The 18,585-nt window shown below is 50.0% G+C and overlaps 1 protein-coding gene across 2 annotated transcripts in view; it reads left to right on the forward strand.

The window, feature by feature from the left end:
- The window catches only part of ST3GAL2 (ST3 beta-galactoside alpha-2,3-sialyltransferase 2), a 52,662-nt gene that overhangs the window by 19,343 nt on the left and 14,734 nt on the right, over nucleotides 1-18,585 (forward strand). The gene's annotated exons all lie outside the window — the stretch shown is intronic.

The following is an 18,585-nucleotide window of genomic DNA, read 5'->3' on the forward strand; positions in this document are numbered from 1 at the left end:
CCCCAGTGCAGTTGACCTTGGAGGCAGTCGGAGGGTGGAAGTGGGAAATGAAGGTCCAAACCCCCAAGGGTCCAGGCTCTTCTCTGGCTTTTCCTTGGCTGCCCTTTGTTTACCCCACACCCTGCTTCCTCCAAAAGTCTGCAAAGCCACCTACGTGTCTCTTCCTACCTCCTGCCTTTCTTTTTTTCTTTATTTTTTTTTTCTTTTTGACAGGCAGAGTTAGACAGTGAGAGACAGAGAGAAAGGTCTTCCTTCCGTTGGTTCACCCCCCAAATGACCGCTACGGCTGGCGCTGCGCCAATCCAAAGCCAGGAGTCAGCTGCTTCCTCCTGGTCTCCCATGCGGGTGCAGGGCCCAAGGACCTGGGCCATCCTCCACTGCACTCCTGGGCCACAGCAGAGAGCTGGCCTTTAAGAGGAGCAACCAGGACAGAATCCAGCGCCCCAACTGGGACTAGAACCTGGGGTGCTGGTGCTGCAGGCGGAGGATTAGCCAAGTGAGCCGCGGCGCCAGCCCTCTCCTGCCTTTCTTAATGTCTAGGGCTTTCAGCCCTAGAGAGACACCCCTCATTAACTTTGTCTTCTCGAGAATCTCGCCGCGGTGGACGCCTGTGGGCTGGACCACAGGGGCTGTTTAGGAGCTGCTCACGTTAGGCTTCTCTTCTGCGTGGTCTCATGAAGTGGAGGCTGGGGAAGAGGTGACAGGGCTAGGATCTGTGTGCTCTGTCAGAGGATGGGCATGGCGCTCTTCTGTGCTCAGCCTGAGGGCAAAGGTCAGCTGAGGCAGAGCTGGCCCTGAGGCCTCAGCCTTCTCCAATGCCAGGGAGGTGGAGTGAGGGAGCAGTGCCTATAGTTGGCCTGGAAGGAAGCTCTAGGGCCCAAGGAAGGCTAGGGTGCCTGGGTGCCTGTCCAGGGCTGGGGTCCAGGAGTGGTTGCCCAAGTTGAGGCTGGGGCCAGCAGAACTGTGGCCCTCAGTCTGCCCAGATAGCCACTGAGCTAGGAGCTTTATGCCTCCAACCCTCCTAGAACCCCTCTGAGATGGGTGGCATTCCCGTTTTATAGGTAAGGACACCCCGGAAAAAGGTCGAATAGTCAAAATAGTAGCCGACAGGGGCAAAGCCAGACTCTGAGTCCAAGTTTTTCTAGGCGCTTTTTTCATTTTGAGAGGCTTAGAGCTGAGGTGAACAGACCTGACGACCTGGAAAGCCCTAGCCCGGGCCAACTGCAGCCAGAGGCCTGCGCTTCTTACAGGAGTGACAGAAAGCTCCGTCTGAGCTGTGGCTGTGACGGCCTAGAGAGCAGGGCACTTGCATCATTGCTGCAGTCCAGGCAGCTGCCTGAGCTACACACACGCACGCACACACACACACGCACACACACCCTCCCCATGGCTCAGATTTGCTAAATCTGGCTTACCCTGATGCCTCGGGTTTGGTGGTGGTCCAGGAGAAGCTGGAGAAAGCTCTCATTTCCAGACTGTCAGCACCAGGAGGTGGGGCAGAATGTCATTTGCAGTCCCTCTACAAACTTATATAATTGATAAAAACAGTTTCAAAGAATTTCTTCATAGCAATTATTTCTTCTGGGGTTACGTATGGAGAAGAGACTCATTTGGGAAAACATGTATTGATGCCCACTGTTAAGAGGCAGGAATCCAAAGCATGGTCTCTGTGCCCTTAGAATTTATATTTTAAGTGAGGGAAATAGATACAAAAGATCAGTATAGGATCTTAAATAAATGTGGGCCACATTTGGCTTCTGATCCAAATTAGTTCATAATCCCAGGAGGGTGGCAGATCATGAGCAGTGAGGCTTGGGAGATCCTGGTTTGTGGGTCTCTGAAATGCTATCGTTGTTATGAAACCTGACTGTGACCCCATGAATAGGGGTGCCCCATTTCTTTTTCTTTTTCTTTTTCTTTCTTTCTTTTTTTTTTTTTTTTTTTTTTTTTTGACAGGCGGAGTGGACAGTGAAAGAGACAGAAAGGTCTTCCTTTGCCGTTGGTTCACCCTCCAATGGCCGCCGCGGCCAGCGCGCTGTAGCCGGCGCACCGCGCTGATCCGATGGCAGGAGCCAGGTACTTATCCTGGTCTCCCATGGGGTGCAGGGCCCAAGCACCTGGGCCATCCTCCACTGCACTCCCGGGCCACAGCAGAGAGCTGGCCTGGAAGAGGGGCAACCGGGACAGAATCCGGTGCCCCCACCGGGACTAGAACCCGGTGTGCCGGGGCCGCAAGGCAGAGGATTAGCCTAGTGAGCCGTGGCGCCGGCTGGGTGCCCCATTTCATACACTATTTTTTTTAAAGCTTTATTTATTTGAGGCAGAATGAGAGGGTGGGAAAGAGAGAGAGACATATCTTCCATCCACTATTTCTCTCCCAAAATACCTACAACAATAGGGGCTGGGTCAGGCTGAAGCCAGGATCCAGGAACTCCATCTGGGTCCTCTACATGGTAGCAGGAACTCAAGTACGTGAGCCATCAGCCACTGCCTTCCCAGGCGTCTTGGCAGGGAGCTGGGTCAGTAGTGGAGCCTTCAGGACTTGAACCCGCATTTTGATTTGGGATGTGAACATCTCAGGCAATGGCTTAACCTACTGTGCTGCAATGCCCAACCACCCATCCCATGTACTTATTTATTTATTTAAAGATTTATTTAGTTATTTCACAGGCAGTTACAGAGATTAGGTCTTCCATCCACCGGCTCACTCCCCAAATGGCCACAACAGCCAGATTATTTATTTATTTATCTATTTATTTTAAGATTTATTTTATTTATTTGAAAGAGTTACAGAGAGAGATAGACAGAGACACAGGTCTTCCAACCACTGGTTCACTCCCCAAATGGCCGCAATGGCCAGAGCTGAGCTGATCCGAAGCCAGGAGCCAGGTGTTTCTTCCAGGTCTCCCATGTGGGTACAGGGGCCCAACGACTTGGGCCATCCTCTGCTGCTTTCCCAAGCACATTAGCAGGGAGCTGGATCAGAAGTGGACCAGCAGAGACTCAAGCCGGTGTCCAAACGGGATGCTGGTGTTGCAGGCCAGGGCTTTAACCTAATGCGCTACAGCGCTGGCCCCAGACTATTTATTTTTTTAAAAGACCTGTGGAGAGGGAGAGAGAGAGAGAGAGAGAGAGAGAGAGAGAGAGAGATAGTTAGAGATCTTTCATTTGCTGATTCACTCCCCAGATAGCTGGAGCCAAGAGCCAGCTCCCAGTCTCCCATATGGGTAGCAGCGGTCCAAGTAGTTGGGCCATCTTCCAGTGCTTTCTCAGTCCATTAGCAGGGAGCTGGATAGGAAGTGGATCAGCCAGGACATGAACTGACACCCATATGGGATGCTGATATCACAAGGGGCAGCTTTACTGGGTATGCCACAATGCTAGCCCCTCATATACTTTTTTTTTTTTAAAGTTTATTTATTTGTTTGAAAGGCAGAATGAGAGAGGGAGAGAAAGGGAAAGAGAGGAAAAGGAAGAGGGAGAGAGAGGGAGAGGGAGGGAAGGAGGGAGGGAGGGAGGGAGGGAGGGAGAGAGAGAGAGAGAGAGAGAGATCTTCCATCCATTGCTTCATTTTCCAAATGTCTGCAATGGCCAAGACTGGTCCATTGTGATGCAAGGATCTCAGAACTCCATCCAGAAGTGGCCTGAGCCGTCTTCTGTTGCTTTCCCAGGAACGTTAGGAAACTGGATAGATTTGAAAGGGAATAGTGGGTATACTAGCAGTGAAGGCAAAAAGGAGTGAGGGCAGATCCTTCATGATATATTAGCAGCTGCAAGGAAGAGGTAACAAAGATCAGAGAGGCAAGAAAGTGATCACAGCCGGCGCCGCGGCTCAATAGGCTAATCCTCCACTTAGCGGCGCTGGCACACTGGGTTCTAGTCCCGGTCGGGGCGCCGGATTCTGTCCTGGTTGCCCCTCTTCCAGGCCAGCTCTCTGCTGTGGCCCGAGAGTGCAGTGGAGGATGGCCCAAGTACTTGGGCCCTGCACCCCATGGGAGACCAGGAGAAGCACCTGGCTCCTGCCTTCGGATCAGCGCGGTGCGCCGGCCGCAGCGCGCCAGCCATGGCGGTGATCACAATGACTTTGACGTCAGAGGTGATTGGCAGTAATAGAGATAATCCAAGAGAACCAAGATGTCGTCTTTTTTTTTTAAATAATTTTTTTAGATTTATTTATTTATTTGAAAGAGAGAGGGAGGAAAAGAAAGATCTTTTCATCCACTGGTTCACTCTCGAAGTGGCCACAACAGCCTGGGCTGGGCCAGGCTGAAGCCAGGCTCTTAGACCACCATCTGCATCTCCCACATGGGTGGCAGATGCCCAAGCACTCGGGCCGTCTTCAGCTACTTTCCTAGGTACCTTAGCAGGGAACTGTATTGGAAGTGAATCAGCTGAAACTCCAGTGTTTCAGGTTTTCAGCCAGTGTTGCAGGTGGAGACTCAACTCCCTGCACTGGCCCCTGGGTATCCTCTTTTGACTGGTGAAAAATCTTGGCCTTGTTGGTTGCAGCCTGGACTGGAATTTGGCTCTTAAATCTACCACTCAGTTGATGTACATTGAAACTTTAGGCTGATTGTTGGGGGAGGGCCAGGGACTTGAAGAGAATCAGATGGGCCTATCATCAAGTGTGTCCATCTGGCCAGCAATGCATTTCTCACTAGCCACGTGAAAGACTGAATGGGTCAGGTGGTATGGAAGAGGGCTGGCAGCTGACAGTGCCCTCATCAGTGAAAGCGTGCTCAGACTACATCTGAGTGAGTGATCCTGTTTGTGGAACAACACACCCCAGCCCCCGCCCACCCCAGTGTGGACTAGAATGAAGGCAGGGGTGGGGAAGGGAGAATAGTTTTCCTTGGGTCTTTTGCTCAGCTTGCCCCAGGGTATCTCAGTCTGCTTCCTTTGGTGTGCTGGCTGGAGATCAGAGATGGTTTGATATCCCTTCCCAAGAGACTGGTATTGGCAGGGATCCCCAGGGCCCTGGTACGAACAGTTTAATCCAGTGGCTCTGTAAATTTATACTCTAAACACATAGCATTAATACATGAAAAGATAACATTCTAAAAATAGCCATGCACTCCTCCCCTCCACCCCACACAATAATAAACATCCTTGTGGATGAGAAGTGGAGCAGGAACACGAGGATGACAGCAGGGCGAAAGCTGCAGGCCTGCTGGGCTGTGCCTCTGAGAGCAGAAGTCTGGGGTAACAGCGCTCTCGGGTGCTCCACGAGAGGCTTGGGAGTAGAGCCAGCGTGTGCCTTGAACCCGCTGCCTGAAAGTAGGCTGGAAAGGGTTGCCACTGACCATTTCCTGGGGCTGAGGCTTATTTTAGCGATGGTTACAGCTCGGACCCAAGCTGAGCTGCTGCCGCAAAATTTGATTCTAGACCAGGATCTCAAGGAGACACCGTGAGTTTAAACCCTTCAATGGGGAGAGAAAATGAAATGCAAAAGTTAAGATGAGCTTGTGTTTGAGTTCTGTAACAGATGAAGAAAACCAGTGGAAGCAAAGAATCAATAAAAGAATTTACCTCAGAAGAAATGAAAGTAACAGAGCAACAAGTAAGTAGGTTTAGGACCTTCAGCTAGATAAGGGAACACTACATACATTACAGGAAGAAGAGACTGTGAAGCAAATGTGTTTATTAAAGAGTAGCTATTAAAAATTCTGGAGGGGCCATTGTTGTAACGCAGTGGGTCTCACTGCCATTTGCTACACCGGCATCCCGTACTGGAGTGCCAGCTTGAGTCTTGGCTGCTGCATTTCAGATCCAGCTCCCTGTTAATATACCTGGGAAGGCAATGAAAGGTGATGCAGGTAATTGGGCCCCTGCCACCCACATAGGAGACCCAGATGGAGTTCCTGGGTCCTGGTCCAACCCTGGCTGTAGCGTGCCTTTGGGGACTGAACAAGCGAATGGAAGAGCTCTGTCTTTGTCTCTCTTCCCTCTGTCCCTTTCACCTTCTCCATTGCTCTGCCTTTCAAATAAATAAATAAGTCTCTTTTTTGAAGGTTTCTTTATTTATTTACTTATTTACTTATTTATTTTATATGGTGAAAAAACATATATTTAGAACTAGCCAGCTGGACTCCGTTCAGATGATCCCAATTTTGTTGGCAACGTCCAGAGCATCATAGTCAGGAGCCAGCGCACACACGCCTTCTTCTCTCTGTCAGGGCTGATCAGGGTGTCGACTTTGGCCACGTCAATGTCATAGAGTTTCTTCACAGCTTGTTTGATCTGGTGCTTGTTGGCCTTGACATCCACAATGAACACCAGTGTGTTGTTGTCTTCTATTTTCTTCATGGCCGACGCCGTGGTCAGGGGGAACTTGATGATGGCATAGTGGTCAAGCTTGTTTCTCCTGGGGGTGCTCTTCCGAGGGTATTTGGGCTGCCGTCCAAGGCGTAGTGTCTTGGGCCGCTGGAAGGTGGGGGACATGCGGATCTTCTTCTTCTTGTGGCTGTGGACGCCTTTCGGCACTGCCTTCTTAGCCTTCAAGGCCTTCGCTTTGGCTTCAACTTGAGGAGGGGCAGGAGCTTCCTTCTTCGCCTTCAGTGCCATCTTGGTGAAAAGGGTACTTAATTTATTTTTAAAAGATTTATTGATTTATTTATTTGAAAGAGTTACACAGAGAGAAGAGAGAGAGAGAGAGAGAGAGAGAGAGGTCTTCCATCCACTGGTTCACTCCCCAGATGGCTGCAATGGCTGGAGTTGCACCTATCTGAAGCCAGGAGCCAGGAGCTTCTTCCGGGTCTCCTGTGCGGGTGCAGGGGCCCAAGGACTTGGGCCATCTTCCACTGCTTTCCCAGGCCATAGCAGAGAGCTGGATCAGAAGTGGAGCAGCCGGGTCTCAAACCGGCGCCCATATGGGATGCCAGCGCTTCAGGCCAGGGCAGTGACCCGCTGCACCACCGTGCCAGCCCCTATTTATTTATTTTTAAAGTCAGAGTTACAGAGAGAGAGAGAAAAGAGTGATAGAGAGAGGAGAAATATCTTCTGTTTACTGGTTCATTCCCCAGATGGCTGCAACAGCCAGCACTGGGCCAAGTTGACAGGAGCCAGGAGCTTCCTCTGTATATCTCACGTGGGTGGCCTGAGCCCAAACACTTGGGCCATCTTTCGCTGCTTTTTCCAGGCCATTAGCAAGGAGTTGGGTTAGAAGTGGAGCAGCTAGGACTTGAACCGACGTCCATGTGGGATGCCGGCATCATAGGCAGTGGCTTCTGCCTGCTATGCCACAATGCCAGCCGCAGTAGATCTTTTTTTAAAAAAGAAAATCTTAGGGCTGGCGCTGTGTAGTGGGTAAAGCTACCACTTACAGTGCTGGCATCTCATATGTGCACCCTTTCGAGTCCTGGCTGCTCCACTTCCTATCCAGCTCCCTGCTAATGCATCTAGGAAAGCAGTGGAAGATGGCCCAGGTCCTTGAGCCCCTATATCCACATGGGAGACCCAGAAGAAGCTCCTGGCTCCTGGCTTTGGATCAGCCCAGCTCTGGCCATTGTGGCGATTTGGGGAGCAAACCAGTGGATGGAATATCTCTTTCCTTCTCTCTGTAACTCTGCCTTTCAAATAAATAAATGTTTATTTTTTTAAAAAAGGAAGATATCCCCAAATTCTAGAAATGAAAAATAGTATCATTAGAATTTGAAATGATAATTGTAGGTTAAACACAGGGAATTCATGAACTTGACAGATAATACTGAGGGATTCACCTGGAAAGCTGCACACAGCTGGAGGACAGAATGAGAGCCTGTAGCGTGTGTCTGGTAGGGATTCCAGAGAGAGATAAGGCAAGGCAAAGGAATAACATGGAAAAGCTAATGGCTCAGAATTTCAGACTTGAAGGAAAAGCACAAACATCACACAGAATCAATAATTTGTCACTAGATAGACTGTAGTAAAACTGCAGACAAGAATAAAGAGAATGAATGGTAAAGACTGCCGAGGGAAAGAATTCCAAGGAAGTTGAACTGACATACAACATTTCATAGACATTAGATGGCAGAAAAGAATAGAGTGAGAGACCAGGCTGGAGTTCCTGAATCCTGGCTTCAGCTTAGCCTACCCCCCTACCCCTGACTGTTTCCTACGTTTGGGGAGTGAATCAGAGAATGGAAGATGTCTCTTTTTCTCTGTCTCTCTCTTTCATGATGCTTTTTGAATAAATAAATAAATCTTTTTATTTTGAAAAGAGACAAGACTGCAAACTGATTAGATACAATAAAGACTTACTTTAAAAAATCTTGGAAAAAAAGTCAAGGCTTGCCGGGGTTGCCTGTAATCTCCTGGGGACTGGGTCCTTGCTTGCCTGTACAAGGTAGGATGATTTTGGCAGGAAAAGAAGAGAGAATGGCTGCCACAATGGCAAACCACACAAACAAAATTCAGTATCTAATTGGACTTTTAATTTTAAGAAAAGGAAAGCTGGAATTGGTAACCATATACCCAAGGAAGAATAAGGTAAAGAAGGAAACCGTGCCACGTCTCTGCCTTGCTCAAGATAATGGTACTCCTGAAAACCGTAGACCTCATCAGGTAAAGGTCTGTTTGGCAGTCACTTAAGATAATCACTGAAAGAAGGAAAACACTATCTCCAAACCAGGCAGGGGAAAGAGGGGTAATGGTCGAGCTAATGCGTCAGTCCAACAAAAGTCAGGAAAAGAAACTGAAGAGAAAGAAGTAAGAACACGAAGCTAGTAAGGGCAGACCAAATGTGTGAGTGTGGTGGATTAAACTCGTGTATTTAGAACAGTAGACCATCAGATCAGATACAAAGCAAAGAATGGTCTGGCGGATGGGAAGAATTGGCCCACAGGAAACAGGACTGCACCAGCACCTGGAGCCCCGTGGGCTTCACCCCACAGGTGTTCTGTGGTGCAGAGCAATTCTGTTCCTTGGCCCAGTTTTCCTCCTGTCTCCTGAACTCTGGGCTGTCTGCCAGCCTACTGAGATAACCTTGTTTTTCTAGACTTTACTTCCTGCCTCAATGTAAATATGCAGAGCAAATTACTGGACTACACACACACATGCACACACACTCATCCCACGTGGCAGGCAGCTCCTGGAGGGAGCAGGCCTGGGGCAGGGCAGGTTGTTGTCCTGAAGGAACACGTGTCCCCAGCCTCCCCTCTCCTTCCCCTCTCCATGCCCCAGGGCCCAAGCACAGCTCCCCTTCCAGGCAGTTTTTTTAGGGTGCGGCACTGATCCTCTTGCAAGGTAGACAGATAGTTTATTTCTCTAGGACTCAACTGGAAGTTAGAGTTCTAATCTTAGGTTTCCAGAAAAGTGTCAGCTCCTGCCTTCTGGTGTTCTGGTTGCCCACTCTGGGCAGCACCAGAAGTACCAGAGCTGAGACTTCAGGGCAGGTATTAAGTAAGGCTGGGTGCCCTGCAGGAGGCTGGCGCTCTGTGGTGTAGACACAGCCTGAGTCACTAGGATGGCCCTGAGAGGCCCATGCCTGAGGCTGGGAGTGTCGCAATGTGGGATGTTGCAATGCTATGACTCCAGCTAACCAAGCCTGAGGGAGGGGATGAAGCCAGTCTGAGACCAATCAAGGACGTGCCTCACTGGGCGTGCGGGGTGTGTAAGGGATGAGCTTTCTGTCTCTTTCCCTGGATAATGACCGACCCCCCAGGGCTGCTCTGTGAGTTTGTGGTTGCCTAATGCTGGAGGCAGAGAGAGCATCAGGCTGCTGCGTTGCCAGGGATCAGAGGGACCCTTTCGATGGGCGTCCCCTAGTCAGTGGGAACAGCTTGTTTGGAAGGCAGTGGGCCAGCGGAAGGAGCACTAGATTTGGAGTCTTCAGACCTGGCTTGGCTTTAAAGCATTTTCACTTCCGTCTGGCTGACCTTGTCAGTCTGTGGACTCCTGAGAAGACCTGGGGAGGGGCTCAAAAATGCTCAGAGACTCAAAAGTAACTGAGTAATCGGCGTTAACTGTGTGTGGTTGGGAACAAGGCTGTGGGATGCCCCCTCAGCTGTGTGTGAGTGGGTGGAAAGAGGTGCGCCATCAGTCTTTTTTTTTTTTTTTTTTTTTTTTGGACAGGCAGAGTTAGACAGTGAAAGAGAGAGCGAAAAAGGTCTTCCTTCCCTTGGTTCACCCCCGAAATGGCTGCTACCTGGTCTTCCATGCAGTTGCAGGGCCCAAGCACTTGGGCCATCCTCCACTGCCTTCCTGGGCCACAGTAGAGAGCTGGACTGGAAGAGGGGCAACCGGGACTAGAACCTGGCACCCCAATCCAGCGCCCCAACTGGGACTAGAACCTGGCATGCCGGTGCCGCAGGCGGAGGATTGGTCTAGTGAGCCGCGCCATCAGTTTTGAGCTGGGCTTTTTTCCTGCTCCCAGAGGCAAGCAGCCCCCACTTCCCCGTCCTCAGCACCTTCTGTTGACATTTCTCTGCCTGCCAAAAAGGTTGTGTTCACCTGTGCTGGCCTAAGGCGGTGCTATCCTGTGCTTCATTCGGTTAATTCGATGGCTGGTCTCCTGGGATCTGACCAGGCACGCCTCTGCCAGTCTCCAAAACAGTCCCTACTTCTCATTCGACTGCTCCTTCCCTCTAGCTGCAGGATGGTAAGGGCCCACTCTGAGCTCCGATTGGTTCCTGGTATGGGTGGACATTGCCCAAGTGTCTCCCTCTGACTGGTGGACGGCTCGGTGAAGAAGGGGGACATAGCCTCATTCATGCCTCAAGGCCCCTGCTGCCCCTGACCTTCTGAATCTTGGCTGCCCGTTTCTTTTCAGCCTCAACGTCTTGAGGTGGACCAGCCATTCAGGGGATGTTTGTTGTTACGTAATCTCCCCAAGTTTGCGAAATATGACTCGAAGCTTCTTATAGGACCACAGCCTTATCTTGCCACATTTCCCTGGTTACCTTGCTTCTCTCTTAGATGACTATTTGCATCCAGTCTCTCAGTAAATTTTCCAGTCTGATGATAAAGAGACCCTGTTTGTTGTCTGTGCCCTCTTGTTTCATTGTCTAAACCTGCCACATCTATCAGCTGTTGCAACTGTGAGTTATTTCCACTTGGGAGCTACTGTGAATAATACTGCTTTAACTCACTTGTGTACAGGTTTTGCGTGGACATAGGTGTGCATTTCTCTTGGGTGTTTGCCCAGAAGTGGGATTTCTGAGTCCTGTGGTAACTGTGTTCAACCTTTTGAGAAACTGCTAGGATGTTTGACAAAGTGACTGCACCATTTCACATTCCCACCGGTGACCAGCAGTGTGTGAGGACTACAGTTCTCTGTATCTTTAGTAGTGCTTGTTGTCATTTGTCCTGGTGGGTGGGAAGTGGTATCTCATGCTAGTTTCAATTTGCATTTCCCTGCATACTAATGCTGTCCAGCCTCTTTACTGGGTCTGGTGCTGTGGTGTAGTGGGTAAAGCTGCTGCCTGCAGTGCCAACAACCCATATGGGTGACAGTTCAAGACTGGCTGCTCTGCTTCTGATCCAGCTCTCTGCTGTGGCCTGGGAAACAGTGGAAGATGGCCCAAGTCCTTGGGCCCCTGCACCCACATGGGAGACTTGGAAGAAGCTCCTGGCTCCTGGCTGCAGATTGGTGCAGCTCCAGCCATTGTGGCCAACTAGGGAGTGAACCAGCAGATGAATCTCCTGTTGTCTCTCAGCCTCTGCCTCTCTTTAACTCTGTATTTCAAATAAATAAATAAATAAATATTTTAAAAATTTATTTATTTATTTGAAAGTCAGAGTTACACAGAAAGAGAAGGAGAGCCAGAGGCAGAGGGAGATAGAGAGAGAGAGAGAGAGAGAGATACCTTCCATCCTCTGGCCTAGTACCCAAATGGCCACAATGGCTGGATATGGGCCAGGCAGGAGCCAGGAGCCAGGAGCTTCTTCCAGGTCCCCCACGTGGGTGCAAGGGCCCAAGTACTTGGGCCATCTTCCGGTGCCTTCCCAGGTGCATTAGCAGGAAGCTGAATTGGAAGTCGAGTAGCCAGGACTCAAACCAGTGCCCTTATGGGATGCCGACCCTGCAGGCAGAGACTTAACCTTCTGAGCCACAGCACTGGGCCATGTCCAGTCTCATTTCGTTCGCTATTGGCCCTCCGACCTTCACCTTACCTCTGCAGTATCCGTTGTGAAGGGCACCACTGACTTCCATCCTGTGGTCGGTGCGAAGTCCAGCAAGATTTGACAGTGTGCGCTCCTCCTCCTTTCCGGGAACTTTTCTCCTGGCTTCCCAGACGCGGAGCTGGTTTCCCTGGCCTCACCGCCTGTTTCTCCCCTGACTGTTTGTTTGCCAGCTTCTCTTTTAGACATCAGGATGTCCCAGGCTCTGTCCGAGGCCTCCTTCTCTCATCTCTCTCTCCTTTGTTCCTGCCTGTAGTTTTAAAAATGAACTGTGCTCTGCTGACTCTCAGCTGTGTCCCTCCAGCTCTGCTCTCACCCGTGCTTCAGACATATGTGTCTTCCTCCTGTTGTCAAAAAGGCATCTTAAATTTACCCTGTCACACACAACACTCCTGGTTTTTCCAGCGGACCTCAGTAATTTCCGGTCTTTTCTGTGTGCACCTCCTCCCCCACATTGCTCAGGCCACGGCCCGGGTCTCCCTGGTTCCTCTCTTCCTCTCCCCCTTATCCCACCTCCTCTGTCCACCCCATCAGGTAAATCCTATAGAATATTTACCAACACTTCCCACGCCCCACCCCTGTGATACTGCCATCTCCCTTTGGTTGCACACAGCAGCCGGAGTGGTCCTGCAAGAAGACATGTGAAATTCATCATCACACTTTCCAAGTAGTATACGTCATACATGTCCTTTCGCTCTCTCTCTCTCTCTCTCTCTCTCTTTTTAGATTTATATTTATTTATTTGAAAGGCAGCATGACACAGAGAGAGGGAGAGACAGAGAAAGAGATCTTATTTCACTCCCCAAATGGCCACAAAGGTCGGGGCTGGGCCAGGTTAAAGCCAGGAGCCAGGAACTTCACCAGGTCTGCGACATGGTGAAGACAAGAGTCCAAGTACTTGGGCCGTCTTCCACTGCCGTCCCAGGAACATCAGAGCAGGGATCTGGATTGGAAGCAGAGCAGCCAGTACTTGAACCAGTTGGGATGCCAACTTTGCAGGCAGTGCCTTAACCTGCTATGCCACAACACCAGTCCCCATATATGTTCTGTTTAAAGAATAAATGGGGGGACTGGCACCGTGGTGCAGTAGGTTAATCCTCCGCCTGCGGCACCGCCATCCCATATGGGCGCCAGTTCTAGTCCCGGTTGCTCCTTTTCCAATCCAGCTCTCTTCTGTGGCCTGGGAAAACAATAAAAGATGGCCCAAGTCCTTGGGCCCCTGTACCCACGTGGGAGACCAGGAAGAAGCACCTGGCTCCTGGCTTTGGATTGGTGCCGCTCCGGCCATTGTGGCCATTTAGGGGAGTGAACCAACGGAAGGAAGACCTTTCTTTCTATTTCTCTCTCTCTGTCTGTCTGTAACTCTACCTCTCAAATAAATAAATAAAATCTTAAAAAAATTAAAGAATAAACATGGATCCAGGTAAGTATTCTCTGGCATTCCCAAAGCCCGTGGAGGTCCCTCCTGGGCTCCTCAGGAATCTCCTGAATTTTTGATTGTTTTATGGATTTTCCCTATTGTTTTGTTATCTGTATGTAAAGGTGTATACAATGTCGTGCTCAGGTTTGCATTTTTTTAAGCTTTTTATGGATTCATGCTTTGGGCTTTCATTCATGAATTACTCTTTTTGTTCAATATGCTAATTTTTTGGTCATGTTCATCCCTATTGGTGTCTAAAACTGCAGTGCATTCATTTTTCCATGTGGCAATAGTGTATTGCAATTTATCTATTTTATTCCGATGGACCTTTGCGTTTCGAGTTTTCGGCTATTCCATTCTTGTACGTTTCTCCTGGTACACATTTATGTTCATATGTACCTGGTAATTGACTTTCTTAGAGTCTATTACACACCTACTTACCTGAATGCCTAAAATTAAAAAGATTGAGACTCTTAAGGACGTGTAGTAAATAGAACTGTCATGTATCACTGGTGGGAACGTAAAATGCTGCATCCACGTGGGAAAAGCATTTGATAATTTCTAGTAAAGTTCAACATACATCTATCTACCATGTGGCCCAGCAATTTTACTCCCAGGTGTTTATTCAAGAGAAATGAGAATGTGAGTCCACAAAAAAGACTTTGTACAAGAATTTCATGGCAGTTTGACTAATAATGACTAAGAACTGGAAACAACTCAAATGTCCCACTGTAGAAAAAAAAAATAACAAAACTACTGATGCATACGCCATGAACAAATCTCCATACCATTATGCTGAGCAGAAAGAATCTGACACACAGAGGGCCATAATGCATAGTTCCACTCTGCGAAGATCCAGCTTCTAGTGACAGAAGTCAGAAAAGTGAACTGACAAGAAGGGAAGTTTCTGGGATGGTGGAAGTAATCTGCATTTTAAATGGGTTAATCACTCTGGTTTATGCACATGTGACTTTCATCAGGCCTAGCCCTGAAATATTTTTGCACTTCATTATATTTGAATAAAACGTTCACAAAAAAATTGCATTATCCCATTGGGGTGAGTTTCCTAAGTGAGATTGAACACTGTATTCAGCATTGTTGTTGGGGTTCAACTTAAGCTTTCTTTTTTTTTTTAAGATTTATTTATTATTTGGCCGGCGCCGCGGCTCACTAGGCTAATCCTCCGCCTGCGACGCCGGCACGCCAGTTTCCAGTCCCGGTTGGGGCGCCGGTTCTGTCCCGGTTGTTCCTCTTCTAGTCCAGCTCTCTGCTGTGGCCAGGGAGTGTAGTGGAGGATGGCCTGAGTGCTTGGGCCCTGCACCCGCATGGGAGACCAGGAGGAAGCACCTGGCTCCTGGCTTCGGATCAGCGCAGCATGCCAGCCGCAATGCACTGGCCATAGCGGCCACCTGGGGGGTGAGCCAACAGAAAAGGAAGACCTTTCTCTCTGTCTCTCTCTCTCTAACTCTGCCTGTCAAAAATTTAAAAAAAAATTTTAAAAAAAAGATTTATTTATTATTTAAGAGTCAGAATTGCATAGAGAGAGGGAGAGACAGAGAGAGATGTATCTTCCATCCACTGTTTCACTCCCCAGATGGCTGCAACAGCTTAAGCTGAGCCAAGCCAAAGCCAGGAGCCAGGAGTTTCTTCCAGGGATGAATGGCAGGGTCCAAGCATTTAGGCTGTCTCCTGCTGTTTTTCAGAGGCCATTAGCAAGGAGCTGGATCAGAAGTGGAGCAGCTAGGACCTGAACCATCGACCATATGCAATGCTGGTGTCAGGGGTGTGGCTTTACCAGCGACACCATGATGCCCGCTCCAAGCTTCTTTTTTTTTTTTTTTTTTTTTTTTTAACTTTTTAAAAAATATTTACTTGGGGCCAGCTTTGTGGCAGAGTGGATAAAGCTGCCGTCTGCTGTGTTTGCATACCATATGGGCGCCGGTTTGAGTCCTGGCTGCTCCACTTCTGATCCAGCTCCCTACTGATGCACCTGGGAAAGCAGCAGAGGATGATCCAAATCCTTGGGCCCCTATCCTCACATGGGAGACCTGAAGGAAGCTCCTGGCTCCTGGGTTTGGATCAGCCCAGCTCTAGCCGTTGTGGCCATTTCGTGAGTGAGCCAGCAGATGGAAGACCTGTCTCTCTCTCTCTCTCTCTGTAACTCTGTCTTTCAAATAAATGAATAAATCTTTTTTTTATTATTATTATTTTATTTTTTATATTTTTATTTTTTTGACAGGCAGAGTGGACAGTGAGAGAGAGAGACAGAGAGAGAAAGGTCTTCCTTTTGCCGTTGGTTCACCCTCCAATGGCCGCCGCTGCAGCCGGCGCACCGCGCTGATCCGATGGCAGGAGCCAGGATCCAGGTGCTTTTCCTGGTCTCCCATGGGGTGCAGGGCCCAAGCACCTGGGCCATCCTCCACTGCACTCCCTGGCCATAGCAGAGAGCTGGCCTGGAAGAGGGGCAACCGGGACAGAATCCGGTGCCCCAACTGGGACTAGAACCCGGTGTGCCGGCGCCGCAAGGTGGAGGATTAGCCTATTGAGCCACGGCGCCAGCCTTAAATGAATAAATCTTAAAAAAAAAAGAAAATATTTTCTTTAATTATTTGGAAGGGAGAGAGAGAGAGAGAGAGAGAGAGACACCCTGAGAGACAGAGATCTCCCATTCACTGGTTCACTACCCAAATGCCCCAGCTGGAGCTGTGCCAGGCTGGTTCTCCCACATTGATGGCAGGGACTCAAGTACTTGAGCCAACACCTGCTGCCTCCCAGATTGCACATTAGCAAGAATTTGGATCAGAAATAGAGGAGGTGAAACTGGAACCAGTTGCTTCAATATGAGATTCAGGCATCCCAAAAAGTGGTTACCCACCATGCCGAGCGCCTAGTTAGCTTTTTAATATTGGGCTGTGTGTGTGCTTTTTATGAATGATCAGAGTAGCCATGAAGGAGAGAGTCCCTAGTTAGGCAGTGAGGGGCGTGGGGCATGCACAGGTGGAGATGAGATGTATGAGGGTCACCTCTGGGTTGTTTTTTTTTTTTTTTTTTTTTTCTTTTTGACAGGCAGAGTGGACAGTGAGAGAGAGAGACAGAGAGAAAGGTCTTCCTTTTCCGTTGGTTCACACACCCACCCACCCCCAATGGCTGCTGCGGCTGGCGCGCCGCACTGATCCGAAGCCAGGAGCCAGGTGCTTCTCCTGGTCTCCCATGCGGGTGCAGGGCCCAAGCACTTGGGCCATCCTCCACTGCCTTTCTGGGCCACAGCAGAGAGCTGGACTGGAAGAGGGGCAACCGGGACACAATCTGGCACCCCAACGGGGACTAGAACCTGGGGTGCCAGCACTGCAGGCGGAGGATTAGCCTATTGAGCCATGGCACCGGCCCTTCCCTGCTCCTTCTAAAACACATTGTTGAAGCTAAGAATTTTCCTTTTCCCAGCATGGGAGTCTGGTTACCTCAGATGCTCGTGTATTTAGGATCCCAAGGAGCCAGTGACTTCCTTCAGAAGCTTCCTGGGCCAACCTGTCCCAGCCCCCATCTTAAGGAGCCACTGTGGGGCTGCCCACCCAGAGTACAGGGCTCCCCAGCCAAGGCCCGTCACTGCCAGCACCTGCTCAGCGTGCAAAGTCACTGCCTCCCAGGGCCACCAGCCTTCAGGTCACAGGAAACTGGGAGCAGGGCCCTACGAGAGAACACAGTCAGGTTCTCTCTGCTACACCAGAGCTGGAAGGATTCTCCTTAGGCACTGAGCATGGAAATGGGCCAAGGGAGAACTGGAAGAGAATGACCTGGCATCCTGTGCAGAGACTGTTCAGCCAGAGTCCATGCCTAGAGTGTGATCTGCTAAATGGGTACAGTGGAACACTAAGCCAGTGCTACTGAAGTCTCTGTGGATCAGAGCCAGGAGCCCCGAGTCACAGGGCAAAGCGTACTCCTGACCCTGCGAAGCCTGCTTCTGTCTCTCCTTCCCTCTCGCCCCGACCCCTGGGGAGTTCCCAGGAGCTCATGGGTTTCTTTGGGTGCCCTGGCCCATTCCAGGCCTTGCAGCCAGATAGATCGGAGCCAAATCTCACTTCCACTCAGGAAGTCATGACCTCAGTCGAGTTCCTCCACTTCTGTGTGCATCATTTTCCCACCCACAGAGATGTCCTCTCTATTACAACATGCAAGTTCCATTCCCTGATGGCTTTGTGGTTTGGCTTGGCTCCAGAAATTTGAGATGCCACCAGAGGAGGGGGTGGCTGGAGTTCTTGAACTTAGAGCCTGAGAGATGGTGTCTGCTGCTGGTGGCAGCAACCCGAGGACTCTGGAAGGGCTGGCTAGAGCTTCCCACAAGGAGGGGTTGCTGGGTGGGACTGTGAGGTCCAGGGTCCAGCCAGGTAAGGGGCAGAGTTGGATTTGGAGAGGAGATGGCTTGAGTGATTCCATGGGTGGAGCCAGGGTTCAGGGACTCCGCTTGCTTTCTGACTCTTGCTCTGGCTCCCCTGCAGCTGGCACGAATTCAAACTCCTTCCTTTAGAGTTGATCCCCAAACTGCCCTGCTAATGGAACCTTCTTCCTGTTCTTGTCTGCCAGGGCAGCATGGGGCCCCAGGCTGTCAGTGCTACCGGAGAGCCTGGAGTTGGTTTCCTCTGTAACATCCCAGAAGGCGGGTTGGTGGTGGTTCCATGCCCAGCATCCTGGTCCCTGACACAGTTCGGTTCTCTCTGCTGCAGCAGAGCTGGGAGGATTGTTAATGGTTCACTGAGCTGGCCCAGAATCGCCTCATCTATGATCTGCACTCAGAGAGAAAAGGGGCAAGTCCCAGGGTCAGTTCACAGCCCCTCTGCTCACCGGGAGGGCTTCCCACAAGCAGGGAGAGCTCCCTGTCTGACAGTCGGTATTCAGAGCCTACTGGGATCACCTGAAATTTACACACAGCTGGACTAGAACTTTCTAAACCTGGTCTTTCCAGAGACTTGACGCACAGCTCTGGGGAAATCACTTTATCACATCCCTTGTTTACCTTCTGGCTAATAAGTGAGTCCTGTGAGGCTGGGAGATTTTTAGAGCGATAGTATCTG

The sequence above is a fragment of the Oryctolagus cuniculus genome, chromosome 18 (assembly GCF_051225735.1).
Source record: "Oryctolagus cuniculus isolate XC-2025 breed Fujian yellow rabbit chromosome 18, ASM5122573v1, whole genome shotgun sequence".
Lineage (NCBI taxonomy): Eukaryota > Metazoa > Chordata > Mammalia > Lagomorpha > Leporidae > Oryctolagus > Oryctolagus cuniculus.